The sequence below is a fragment of the Pinus tabuliformis genome, chromosome 5_2, assembly GCF_031772625.1.
Source record: "Pinus tabuliformis cultivar Carrire ecotype Pingquan chromosome 5_2, CPIR1, whole genome shotgun sequence".
Classification (NCBI taxonomy): Eukaryota; Viridiplantae; Streptophyta; class Pinopsida; order Pinales; family Pinaceae; genus Pinus; species Pinus tabuliformis.
The window spans coordinates 634758637-634772014 of NC_142306.1; positions in this window are offsets into that span (position 1 = coordinate 634758637).

Genomic DNA, 13378 nt, shown 5'->3' on the forward strand with positions numbered 1-13378 from the left:
ATAAGATGGATGATTTGAAAATAGAAAAGAAAGATCCACGCCTTAGAATTCAGCCTCTTCGAGGGGGCAACCTCCTTTACATTACATAAATGAACAATTCTTGGATGATACAAATGACAAAACCTCCTTTCTATATATAGGAGTCTAAGCAGTCACAATATAATCCAGCCGACCTAATAATAATAATATAAATCCACAAAAATAACAATAGATGGATTCTATGGGGCACAGAAATAACAATATGGGGGTAATAGGGGCACAACAATATAAATAAGGGGTATAACTACAATAGTAATGGGGTAATCACTAGTATTATAGGGACCCAACATGCCCCTCTCCTTCAAAAAAGTGTTGTCCTCAACGCTTGAGTAGTTCTGGATACTTCTGCATAAAATTCTCATCCTCCCATGTGGAATCTTCAGCGGATAAGTTCTTCCACTTGATAAGATACTCTGAAATTCATCGATTTTGTAGCTGTCGAGTTCTTGTTTCTGTGACTGCTTCCAGTTCTAATATAATTTTTCCTTCCTCGTCAAGTTCTGGCAATATTGTTTGAATTGGGAGCTTGTCACCTATAACCTTCTTTAAACATGAAACATGGAAAACTGGGTGCAATCGAGAAGCTGTAGGAAGCTCTAATTTGTATGCCATAGTACCAATCTTTTGCAACACCTTGTACCTACCATAATACTTTGGTGATAATTTATTATCCTTCTTAGCTTGCTTGAGGGACATTTTCTTATATGGTTGTAGCCGTAGGAATACCCAATCACCTACACCAAAACTTCTTTCACTGCGATGTTGATCTGCCTATTGTTTCATTCTATTTTGTGCCAGCACGAGGTTATCCTTTAAGAGTTGGAGGACTTGTTGTTGATGTTCGATGTGATGTTCCACTGCCTGAACCTTAGAATTTTCTCTTAAATATGATGTGATGGATGGTGGTTGATACCCATAAAGTGCCATAAATGGGGTCATTTTTGTTGCTGTATGGAAGGAAGTGTTATACCACCATTCAGCGAGAGGCAACCATTTGACCCATTGTGTCTGTTTATCAGATACAAAGCAACGAAGATATCCTTCCAAACATTTGTTTACTATCTCAGTTTTCCCATCAGATTGAGGATGATAAGATGAGCTATGAGCTAACTGAGTACCAAGACAAGAAAATAATTTTGTCCAAAAATTTCCAGTGAAAATGGGATCTCTGTCACTTACAATAATCTTTGGGTTTCCATGTAGCTTTTGAACTGTTTCCATAAATGCAGTAGAAACTATACTGGCTTTAAATGGATGTGATAATGCACAAAAGTGTGCATACTTGGTAAGTGTGTCAACTACCACCATGACGACACTCTTTCCCTCAGACTTGGGTAAACCTTTGATAAAATCCATTGAAACCTCCTCCCAACGTTGGCTTGGAATGGATAAAGGTTGTAATAGACCCGGTGTCTTAATTGTTTCAACTTTATTTTGCTGGAAAACCAAACATTCCGCCACAAACTTTTGAATATCTGATTTAAGGCCATCCCAAAAAAATTCCTTCTTAACCCTGTGGTAAGTTTTTAAAAATCCTGAGTGCCCTCCTAAGGTAGAAGTGTGCAATTCGATAAGAATCTTTTGTTTTAGCTGGGAATTCTTACAGAGGTATAAGCGATCTTTGTACCATAACGAATCAATTTGCCAGCTAAATGTATCAGAAGTAATGGAATCTTGTTGTAGCTTTTGAATAAGTGCCCACACTTCTTCGTCATTCTTCCATTCCTCCCTTGCTTCGTTTATCCATTTAAAAAAAAAAAAATTATTAAATTATACATTTTATCTAATTATTAAAGTAAACCCCTTCTTAAATTATTTCATTTATATAATTATATATTTATATATAGGTATGGTCATTACTGTCTTCCTTGAAATAATCAATTTGACCTTTTTACTGTCCCTAAGTCAAAGCTAGCCATTAATCTAGATAGCTGTTGGAGGCCCTGCTCATACTATTTAACACGCAAAGCTGGATCTATTTCTTCAACTTGTCCTGACGATGAGCCACACTTGCTGTCTCGAAACGCGTCGACAAAGGTCTTTCTATATGTGATTTAAGCCGAAGCTCTTCTTATAACTATTATGGATCACAGAAGTATCAATTCAACAATTGATATGTTCTGTCAGTTCCATTTCATTAAGGTCACTAAGGAAGTTGAATCCCTTATAGTAGCCTCTCTCGTCGCATGTTTAACCCAGCTAGACAGTTTCTTGGGTGGACATGGGGGGGTGTTACACATATCTGATGGCATTGTACATGAAAGTCTTCTTTATTTTTATGGGAGATTTTACCAGATTCACATTTCTATGGGAAAAAGGGACAAGAAGGATCTATGAAGTTTTTTATTGTTTAGGTTTGTCATAAGAAGGAGTATGAGAAAAGCCCCTTTATTTTCGTGTGGCCAATGTGAGTATGACCAGTAGGGTCCCTAATGGTTTTCACATACCCTAAATATTTTTCTCTTTACAATTTAATAGATTGGAATTTTCCTGCTTGCATGGATATGGTGGATCCAAGGTCGATGGAGCTCCATTGAGACTGATTCAAAGTAGATTAGGCAACAAATATTATTAATATAAGTTTTTATGAATCAATGGGGTTTTTGTAATACCCACTTCTAATGGATAGATTTTCATTCTCTCCTGGGTAACGTATGGGTGTTGCCATTAACTTTAAGACTATAAAATATTACAAAGGTCATTGAATTAATCCTCCCTAGATCAAAATACCTCTGAATGAGAAATTGGATCCAGAGAATAATTTCCATATTTTTGTTAAAAACCTAAGTGGAAAATCAATCCTCATATGGTTCAGGGTTCAAATCTATTGGAATATTTTAAGAAGATCATTCAAAATAACCTAGGTATACTAGTGTTTTTGCAAAGCTTGATTTTTTATTGAAAATTACTACAAGAGGCCATATAGTTGAAATATTATGGTGTAAAGAGTAACTCCACCATATATTAAATATGCGACTAAGTGGTAGGGTTCCAAGTATCAAAATATCTAATGGAACAATCTTGTTCAAGGATGTAGAGAAAGGAAAATATGCCTCTCCTATATTTTGGATCCAAAATTTTCCAAGACCTTATATAGTTAAACAAGTGGAAAAGCATCAGTAATGGATGTTAAACCCTCATAGGAAAAATCTATTTTTACTGATCTACAATATAAGGAATTAATATGTAGGTTTAATGGCTTCTCGGCAAGGTCGGAAGACTTAGATCAATGGGTATTTTCTTCTTAAACACCCAACTGTGATCTCTACTTATGTTCCAAGGGTTTGTTCATAGTTCAATTTGCACCCAAAAATATATGGAGAATGTCATAAATGAGAAGCCATAGTTATGAGGTAGAGATGGGATTTGTATTACATCATAATTTCCAGAATTTGATGCTACAATCTCCCTCCCTTAAACATAGTCCTAATATCCATGTTTCCAACTAAATCCCTCAAGTTTCCCAGTCTAGAAGAAATACTTAGTTTTATTCATTGATGGATGAGAAGGGATCAATTAATCATTTTATTATTATTATTATTATTATTATATGTTTTATTTAATTGGTTGTTTTTGGCATTATCATGTATTTTATTTTTTGCAGAAAGGATCTAGTTTAAATATATAAGAGGATGTAGGAGCATCCCACTTCCAAGTCAAAATCCATTTTGACTAGAACTAGGGGTTTCCATTTACCAAGGGAGTTGGTTCCCTAATTGAGTGTAATGATTTATTTAATTGTATGTTTTCATGAGGAATGTACATATTAAGTGATGAGAATGAGGAATATTGTAACTATATCTCTCTTTTAGAAGAAAAATCTCGAGAATATTTGAGAGAGTTAGAGAGAAATGAGGGAAGTTAGATTGTTGAAATATTTATGGACCTAGGAATCCTAGAATAGGGGTTTTAGGTGAGGATTTTATGGATCTAAACCATAATATAGTTTAGAATCCTTATGTATAAATATGTAGCTAAAATAGGATTATGTAGAGGGGTATGTGTGAGAAAGAGATAGTGTCGAGAGTAAATTTCAGGGAAAGTAAGGCCACAAGGCTGAAAGGGATTTTACTGTAAATCTCGCTTAGAGGGCCTTTTGTAAATATCGTTTGCACTTTAATAGAGTTTAATCAGTTTAAGTAAATCATGTTATTGTATGAGATGATTCTTGTGATTTTGTTATTAGATGCATTGCGGGTATGATCAAAGCTCATGAGGGATCAACACACACACAAAGATATATATATATATATATATATATATATATATATATATATATATATATATATATACATATACATATTCTAATTGTTCCAGTATCAAAGTAGTGCACAGGAAGCATGGATATTGCATAGGATCAAAGGATTCAATACATTTGAAGTGATATAAATTTTTTATAATGGGAGTGAGGTTGTTCATCATTGGTCAACTGTATGATCAATGATCATGAGTTAACTAGAATCAGCAAGGAAGAGTAATATTGACTAATGAATTTATTATAGTTTTACAATATAGGCATAAGAGAGGGCACACTAGAAGTGTATAAGATATGTAAGAATGCAAAAATATAGTAGAGGAAGTAGATAGAGAAATGATAATGGAGGAATACATAAAGGAGACACAGAGGAGCTAGAAGCTACAAAACTAAGTTAGAGGTGGAGTCAAACGTAGAGGAGCCCAACACTTAGTCAATTTTCATTTTTCGGCGAAAATCATTAATTAACGAAACTCGGGACTATCAATTGATGAAAAGCATAACTTATATTACTAGAGATAAGAATTCTTGTGAGGTTTATGAATTTCTATTTTTAAAAATCATCGAACACTAGGGATTCAACTGCTGATGGAAGCTGTAGGAGACAAGTAACTTTCGCCTTACCCTGTAATATCAAACCTGAAAGCGAATTAAATTGGATGTTGGGAGTGCAAGTGGGAACAAAAGGTGAAGGTTCATTACAAGTGGTTGACAGGTGGATAAGTGGGCCAGCTAGAAGGATAACAAGCGTAGAGGTTTTCAAAGCTTGAAGTCTTAAGGTCAATGGGTTCCACACCCAGAAGCCGAGAGGCCCAGAAGTCTAGAACCTATTTTAATTGTGTTGGGTATGAAAGGGACTTGACCAGGATGATGGAGCATAAGGTTATAAGGAAAGGTTCAAAGGCAGTGAAAGAGGAGAAAACATCAGGCTAGAGTGTTGGGAATTGATAACATCATCAGTCTCATCATATTGAAGTTGTGGCATTATCTTGGCTCTGGTGGCTGTTAGATAAAGGAAAAGGTCTTAGATAAACGTATGTGCACCTATTTAAAAAGCTAAGGGCTGAGGCTATGAGACTTGGATATATAGGAAGGGTTGATACCCTTCAGCTCCTCCCACTATTATCTAAATCCTTCAACTGTAATTTATATAAAGGGTTTTGTAATCCCATAAAGCGATGGTGAGTAAGGATTGAAGGAGTCTCCTTCGCAGAGTAGTTGGAAACTATGGGTTTTTAAAGAAGGCGGAAAATTGGGGGCATCATAAAACTAAAGTCATAAAATACATTTTATATTTTAAAGGTTGATTTATTTTTTTTATTTTATATTTAATATATAAAAAATAAATAAATTAATTAATTAAAAAAAATTATTAGAAGGACATTATTAATTTAATTGAATTATATTTTAAAATAAAATCATTATAATATGAAAAAAGAAAAAAGAAAAAATGTTGTAATATTAAAAATAAAAATAAAATATATATTTTTTAACAATATTTGCATCGAGAGGCACTCTTCAAATAAATATGGTATAAATGTTGTAATGTAATGTAAACATTTTGACTCAGTCAAATTACATTAAAAAATAAAAATAAAATATATAAATGTTGTAAAACATAAATTATTTGTGTTTGTACTTGATATTTTTTAGTGTTGTAATCAACTTATGAGAATTTGCATGATTCACATGTGTTTTCATATTAAATGAGCACGAATATTGTATGGTGTTTTTTTAATATAGTCATAAAATCATACTAATTCATTTATGTAGATTAATAATGAACACAAAGAAAATGAATATACAATGACTAAATTAGTTGTTTATAATGATTACTAATGAAAGCAAATGGAATGAAATGAAATACACTACTAAATTAGTCATTTATAGAATGATATGAAACCACAAAAATTAGATAAATGGCTATTGGAAATGATAAATTTGTGAATATGAAAGATGACTACAATTTGCATATAAACAACTATTAGTGGCTAATTTACAATATTTTATCTCACGTCCAACATTTTGGTCATATTTATTTGGTCACTAATTAGTTGCAAATGATGACATAAATTTGCATGTAAAGGACTCTTAGTGGCTAATTTCTAGTATCTTCTCTCACGACTAACATTTTGGTCATATTTCTTTGGTCATTAATTGGTTTCATTGGGTAATCACGTAGTAATATATTTGGTTGTGTTTTTTCCATTAAAAGTGGCAATGAGTGACTAAATCAGCGTTGGGTGTGGAGCTTGATTATCTTCTTTATTCAAACGTATCGTCGCATTGGACCCCATTTAGTAATGGAGCGGCAACATTGCATGTTTGTTCACCGCCAAGGGGGTGACGATGATTTTTATGACCCCCCTGGTGGGGGTTCAGGAGCAGTATCCCGGAAGCTAAAAATAGATGTAAATTTGCCTTGTAAAATATTGTAATTTCATAGTCAATGTGGGTTGTTCATTAAGCAGATGATCTGACGGTAGAAGTTATGTCTAATTTAGGGTTTTTTCCCTAGAAGGCAACCCCTCACTACATATGAGGGAATTGTATTGTGTCTGAATATATGTGTATTCTGAGAGAGAAAGAGAGAGGAGACTTTGTGAGAGCGAAGAGGAAATTACAGCTGATCGGTTGTAGGTTGTATCTCTTCATTTTGCTAGATAATATAAAAGGAAGGATTGGTTGTTTCTCTATGAACGTAGCCCAATTAGGTGAACCACTTATATCAGTGTCTCTCTCTTGTCTTATGCATTTTCTTTGTTTGTGTTTTTGCAATATTTTATGTGTTCTATTACTTTGTAATATATCATTTTTGAGCAATCAATGACTAATTCAATGACCAAATTCATGACTAAATATACTAGTAGACGTTAAAATTGAGACATCAAATTAGCAACTAAGTCGAATATGGCTAAATTGGTCACAAGGATAAGATACTATATATCAAGCACTAATGGTCACATGACCAAACATAATCATTTATATGTGATTTTTATTAGTTTTTTTAGTCACTAATTTCTATTTTTCTACTAGCAATTGAAATTTTCCATGAACACAATTTTAGTTATTCAAGGCATCTTAGATTTACTACTAATTGTTTGTGATAAAACACCAAGAAAATAAATTGTTATAAATTCCTTAAGTTGAAAATCCTATTGATATAAATAGTAACAAACATAAGCATCACCTAACTTCTTCATTGATTACTCTCTAAATTAATAAGAAAAAATAATCTACTAGCATAAAAAATTGAGAAAAAATAATAATGGGTGTGAGGGTGAATTAAGCATAAGTACCTGAGATCGTTGCGGAAAATAATGGGTGCCTAATGGATTCACACAAATATTGAATAGGAATAAAAAGAAGATGACCTATAGATGGGTATTTATAGTATTAAACTGAGATAATTCATGTGAATGGTGGCGTGTTTTACTAACATTGACCAATGCACTAAGAAAAGTACATAACTCAATACTTCAATGACATTGTGGTGGCACACTCCTACTATGGATTTAATTATGAGTGTGAACACATATTGACATCAATGGTTATTTCTACACTTCTCTTAGCATACCCAATGCCTCAAAAAATTCAAACATTAACTAAGGGAGATAATACCCAATAAGGAAATATATTTTTAGAGATAAATTACTATTATGTTGTGATAACAAACAAAATATTATGCAACCTTTATCCTACAATTTTCTAGTAACTTATGATGGACCATTACTTTTACTAGAACACAAATAATGATTCAATTTAATCAAGAATTCAAAGTAGTTGAACAAGATAGCTCAAATCCTCTCTTCCTATAGACTAACAAAAATATTCCGAACTACAAATCCAAGGCCTCGCCAATGGAAGCACAAGGTATGACCAATATGGGCCTATTTTATAATTGTTTTGATGCCATTAACATCACTTCTTCCAAGGATCATTGTAGATAAATTTACATAATGGAAATAATTGAACCAAACATGATGAACTTACCAAAAATCCAATCTATATGCATGTCATCCAACCCATTGGGCCTTCCCTGTGAATTACCTTTTCAAAATCTTCTAGATATATCTTTTACCTTCCCTCTTCAACCCTTATACACCCACGTCAACTAGGGAAATAGGAATTCATAACACCACCCCTATATAGAAGAGAAATGTTGTAGCGAATATGAAAGATAAAGGGCCATTGACACGGCTTAACTATGATGATAGTAACAACAACCTTGAGCCAATTACTCTCGATGAGATATCACTAGTCTTCTCTATGTGTTGTGTATAACCTGATTCCCTCGGTTGTCTTAAAATATTTCAGAAAATATTATTTGACCCTAATCAAAATGAATATGAATGAAGGCATGAATGACACCATAGGAAAGAACCATTACATATACAATTACATCAGAAAAAATTAGGAACCTTATGGTGGTGTTTGTTTATCCCAAGGAATTCATTTGAAAATATTGTCACAAATAACTAGGATCAAAAGATCTTGTATATTAGATATGATGAGCATTTTAACCCATATAGATCGATAGTATAAATCCACTCCACCTTTTCCCCCCTTACAAAAGGAATCATTGATATTAAGCTACACATGTAGTATGTCACATAACTTATAGCTTAATGCATGCTCAGAGTTTGTCACAACTAGAAGTTAATTAATCAGTGGATTTATATTATTTAGTTTAATTAGTTTAGGATAAAATGTTACACAACATATTAATATGTAGTCTTTTATATTTCTCATGGCCTAACATGCAGTAAAACCCAACATTTGTCAATATTCTTTTGAGGTTCTAGTTTTGGAGTACTAGGGAAGGGATTAATTATCAATCAAACACCATGTTCTAGGTCCAAGTGTAATCATAAAATCATTAGAGATCATTTTAATGCATTTTCCTATATTGGGAGATCAGGAAGAGTCGAGCAACTTGTTGGTTAGATCTCCTTCATTGAATTGTTGTTGTCAACCTGACTACATCCACGGTTTCACAAATTTTATGGATCCATGGTGATCTAAGTTGCCATGAGTTAATGGTTTTTTCCATCTTATCACATTAATCAATTGGATTATAAGCTTACGACCATGGTTGTGCACACTGATCCAGGTGGATCTTTAAAAAGTACGAGTGGCATGGTAAAAGGCTCAAAAATTCAAAGTGGCAGAATTTGGATAAACCTAGAATCAGATCGAAGTGCTTGTCATCCTGATTCTAGCAATGCCAATGACACTCAAATCCGAGTTCATATGAAGAAGTTAGAGCAAGTTAAAGTTTATGTTTTACTTGTACATGTGGCAGGAGGAGATGACGTGGCAGATACTCTCAGCGAATGGGAAAGCGCCAAGTGGTAGGCTGCCACTGATTCTAGATATTGCAGATCGAAGAAGGAAGAGGTGGCAGCTTAAATAAAATCGGCCTAAGAAAGCCTTCATTGCGATGCGATATATCACAATTGCATAATTATGTTGATATTTGAGAATTGCGATATCTCAATCGTGTTTCACAAAGTGGATGCAATTACATGTTGTACTACTTTTGGTTTCCGCCGATTGCGATTTGCAATATGGACTCTCGAACCCAATATATTATATCTCACGATTAATAGTTCATCGGGTCTGTGGTTATCTGTTGGGCCCCTATAATACTAGTGATTACCCCATTACTATTGTAGTTATACCCCTTATTTATATTGTTGTGCCCCCATTGCCCCCATATTGTTATTAATGTGCCCATAGAATCCCTCTATTGTTATTTTGGTGGCTTTATATTATTATTGTTACGTCGGCTGGATTATATTGTGACTCCTTAGACTCCTATATGTAGAAAGGAGGTTTTGTCATTTGAATCATCAAAGAATTGTTCATTTATGTAATGTAAAGGAGGTTGCCCCCTCAAAGAGGCTTAATTCTAAGGCATTGATCTATCTTTTCTATCTTTTCTTAAGCTGGTTTCATAACATTTGGTATCAGAGATTTGGATTCTAGGGTTTCGCTGCTCCAAATAGGTCATCGTGGCATTTTCTCTACAAATGTTTTTCTGTGACGTTTCAGAAGTCACCAAAAAAACCCATTTGAGAAGAAATCGTGCTGAACCTTGGGTCCGAATTTCAGAGCTTTTTGCGTGATATTGTCGGAGATATGATTTGAGGAAGTTGGTCTTTTTGAAGACTCCTGAATTACATTCAAAACAGGTGACTTGGGGAAAATCGTCATAACTTTCTCTCTAAGGATCGGATTGAAATTTCGTAAGAAGGTACAGAAAGAGGACGGACTGTAGTTTCTTTTATGTATTTTTTAGATCCATAGGTCGAAACAATGACTCGTGGCATGTCGTACAAGTTTGCTCTACTGAACTAGTCTATAAGCAAGTCACTGTGGGAGATTTCGTATGACTCTTCCTTGGAGAAACCAATTTGGATAAAACTTGTGGCATTGGAAATAGGACTCAGAAGGCTACTACAAGTCAAAATTTCAAAACTATATGATCTGAAATTACAGAGATACATCAGATTCAATATCAGGCTTCTACAAAGTGAAAAAAGGTGTGTAGTTTTTTTTTAAATTTTTGCATAAGCTTGGTTTGAAGGAATTCAAAGGGAATAGTAAAGCATTATTATCGGTAACTGATGCCTCGAGGAAAGAAAATGCAAACACCTAGTAAGGAACCTGAAAGCTCTAGCATGACTCATGAAGAAGAGGAAGAAATGCTACATGATATATCAAAATTACAAGAACAAGTGCAACAAATGTCTCGCTCACAAAAGCTAACAGAAGCTAAGATAAATGGCGTGGAATCTAAGATAAATGGCGTGGAATATAAGATAAAGGGCATGGAAGCTAAGATGGATGATTTGAAGACAGATTTGAGGACAGATTTGAAGACAAACATGGCAGATTTGAAGACAGATTTGACAAATTTTCTACAAGAAATACTTACTAATGGTGAAAAGGTTGTAAAGGAAACTCATGATGTGAACAAAAGAAATTTTAATCATGATTCCATAGACTCTAATGTTGGATGGAAGACCCACCATATTCCAAAAATTGATATGAGGAAGTTTGATGGCAAGGATCCCGCCACATGGATTTTACAGATGGAGCAGTTCTTCGATCTCAATAATGTGCAAAACACACAAAAGGTACGTATGGCAACTTTATATTTGGAACCAAATCAGTTTGTATGGTATCAATGGCTTTGCTCTCGTAAAAAATTTATCACTTGGGCAATTTTTACGGAATAATTGATAGCACATTATGAGGATACAAAAAGCAACACTTTTTTTAGCCAATTGATAAGTATCAAACAAAAGGGTTCAATAATGGAGCACATTGAGGAGTTCCAAAAATTAAACATAAGGGTACAAAAGATATTCCAGAGGAGCATAGGATTGATGTGTTCATAGGGTCTTTAAAGGATAATATCCAACATGATGTTCGCCTTTGGGAACCTGATTCATTAGAGAAGGAATTCAGGTTAGCAAGAAAAATGGAAAGCAAAATTATGGCAACCAGGAAGCATGCCACTCACAACTATAAAGACAGAAGTGCAGTTGCCCCTAGTCTTCCACAACCTATAAGGTTGACACCTCAACAATTGGAAGAAAAAAGAGCAAAAGGGCTTTGTTATAGTTGTGATAGCAAATACACTAAAGGTCATAAGTGTGTTGAGATGAAATTATTCTACATAGATTGTGAAGAGGAAGAAGAAAAGGAGAAAGAAAGGTCAAAAGAAGAGGATATGCTCCAGGAACAAAGCCTAGATGAAGAACAAATAAATCTGATCATATCTTGTAATGCATTGGCGGGAATTACCACTCAAACCATCAAGATAGAAGGACAAATCAAGAAGAAAAAGGTAATAGTGTTGATTGATTCAGGAAGCACCCACAATTTTATTCACTGTAGGGTAGCAAAAGAATTGAATTGCTTCCTATATCCAGCACCATAGTGTCAAGTGATGATTGCAAATGGAGGAACAATAAATTGCTCTGGAAAGTGCCATAATATCAAGCTATCCATGGGATAATATGTATTGACTAGCCCAATGCTTTCCATTCCAATGGGAGGTGTTGATGTTGTACTAGGAGTCCAATGGCTACAATCCTTGGGTACAATAGCTTTTAATTTTCAAGAACTTTTCATCAAATTTTCTACAGAAGGAAAGGAAGTTGAATTAAGGGGTATTGCAGGGAAACCAGGAAAAATAATCAGCTCTAATGGTATGACAAAGCTTCTAAAAAATGAGCAAAGGGGTGTAATTGCACAATTATGTTCGCTAGATGTTTCCACATTAGAATCATCTATTTCTCCAGATCTCCAAAAAGTCTTGGACAATCATTCCAAGGTATTTGAGACTCCCAAAGGTCTCCCACCTATGTGTGATCATGATCATGCTATTCATCTGATTCCAGGAAGTGTTCCTCCAAACATCAGGCCGTACAGATATCCCTATGTCCAAAAAAGTGAAATTGAACGTATGGTTGCAGAAATGCTAGAGGCTGGTATAATTCAACCGAGTCAAAGTTCTTTCTCTGCTCCAGTAGTATTGGTGCACAAGGAGGATGGATCATGGCGCATGTGTCCGGATTATAGGGAGCTCAACAAGCTCACTATTAAAGATAAGTTCCCCATTCATGTCATTGATGAATTACTGGATGAATTGCATGGATCAATTTACTTCACCAAGTTGGATCTTCGTTCAGGATATCATCAAATCAGAATGAAGATTGAAGACATTCCGAAAACAGCATTTAGAACTCATGAGGGTCATTATGAATTTTTGGTCATGCCTCTTGGCCTTACTAATGCACCTTCAACATCTCAAGGTTTGATGAATTCAATTTTCAAACCATTCCTTAGAAAATTTGTGTTAGTATTTTTTGATGATATACTTATCTACAGCAAGTCTTGGAAGGATCATGTTGAACATGTTGACATGGTGCTACAACTATTGGAGGAGAAACAATTATATGCAAAAAGATCCAAATGTTTCTTTGGAGTCCAGGAGGTGGAATATTTGGGTCATATTGTATCTCATGAAGGAGTTAAGGTAGACCCTAGCAAAATTAAAGCCATTAA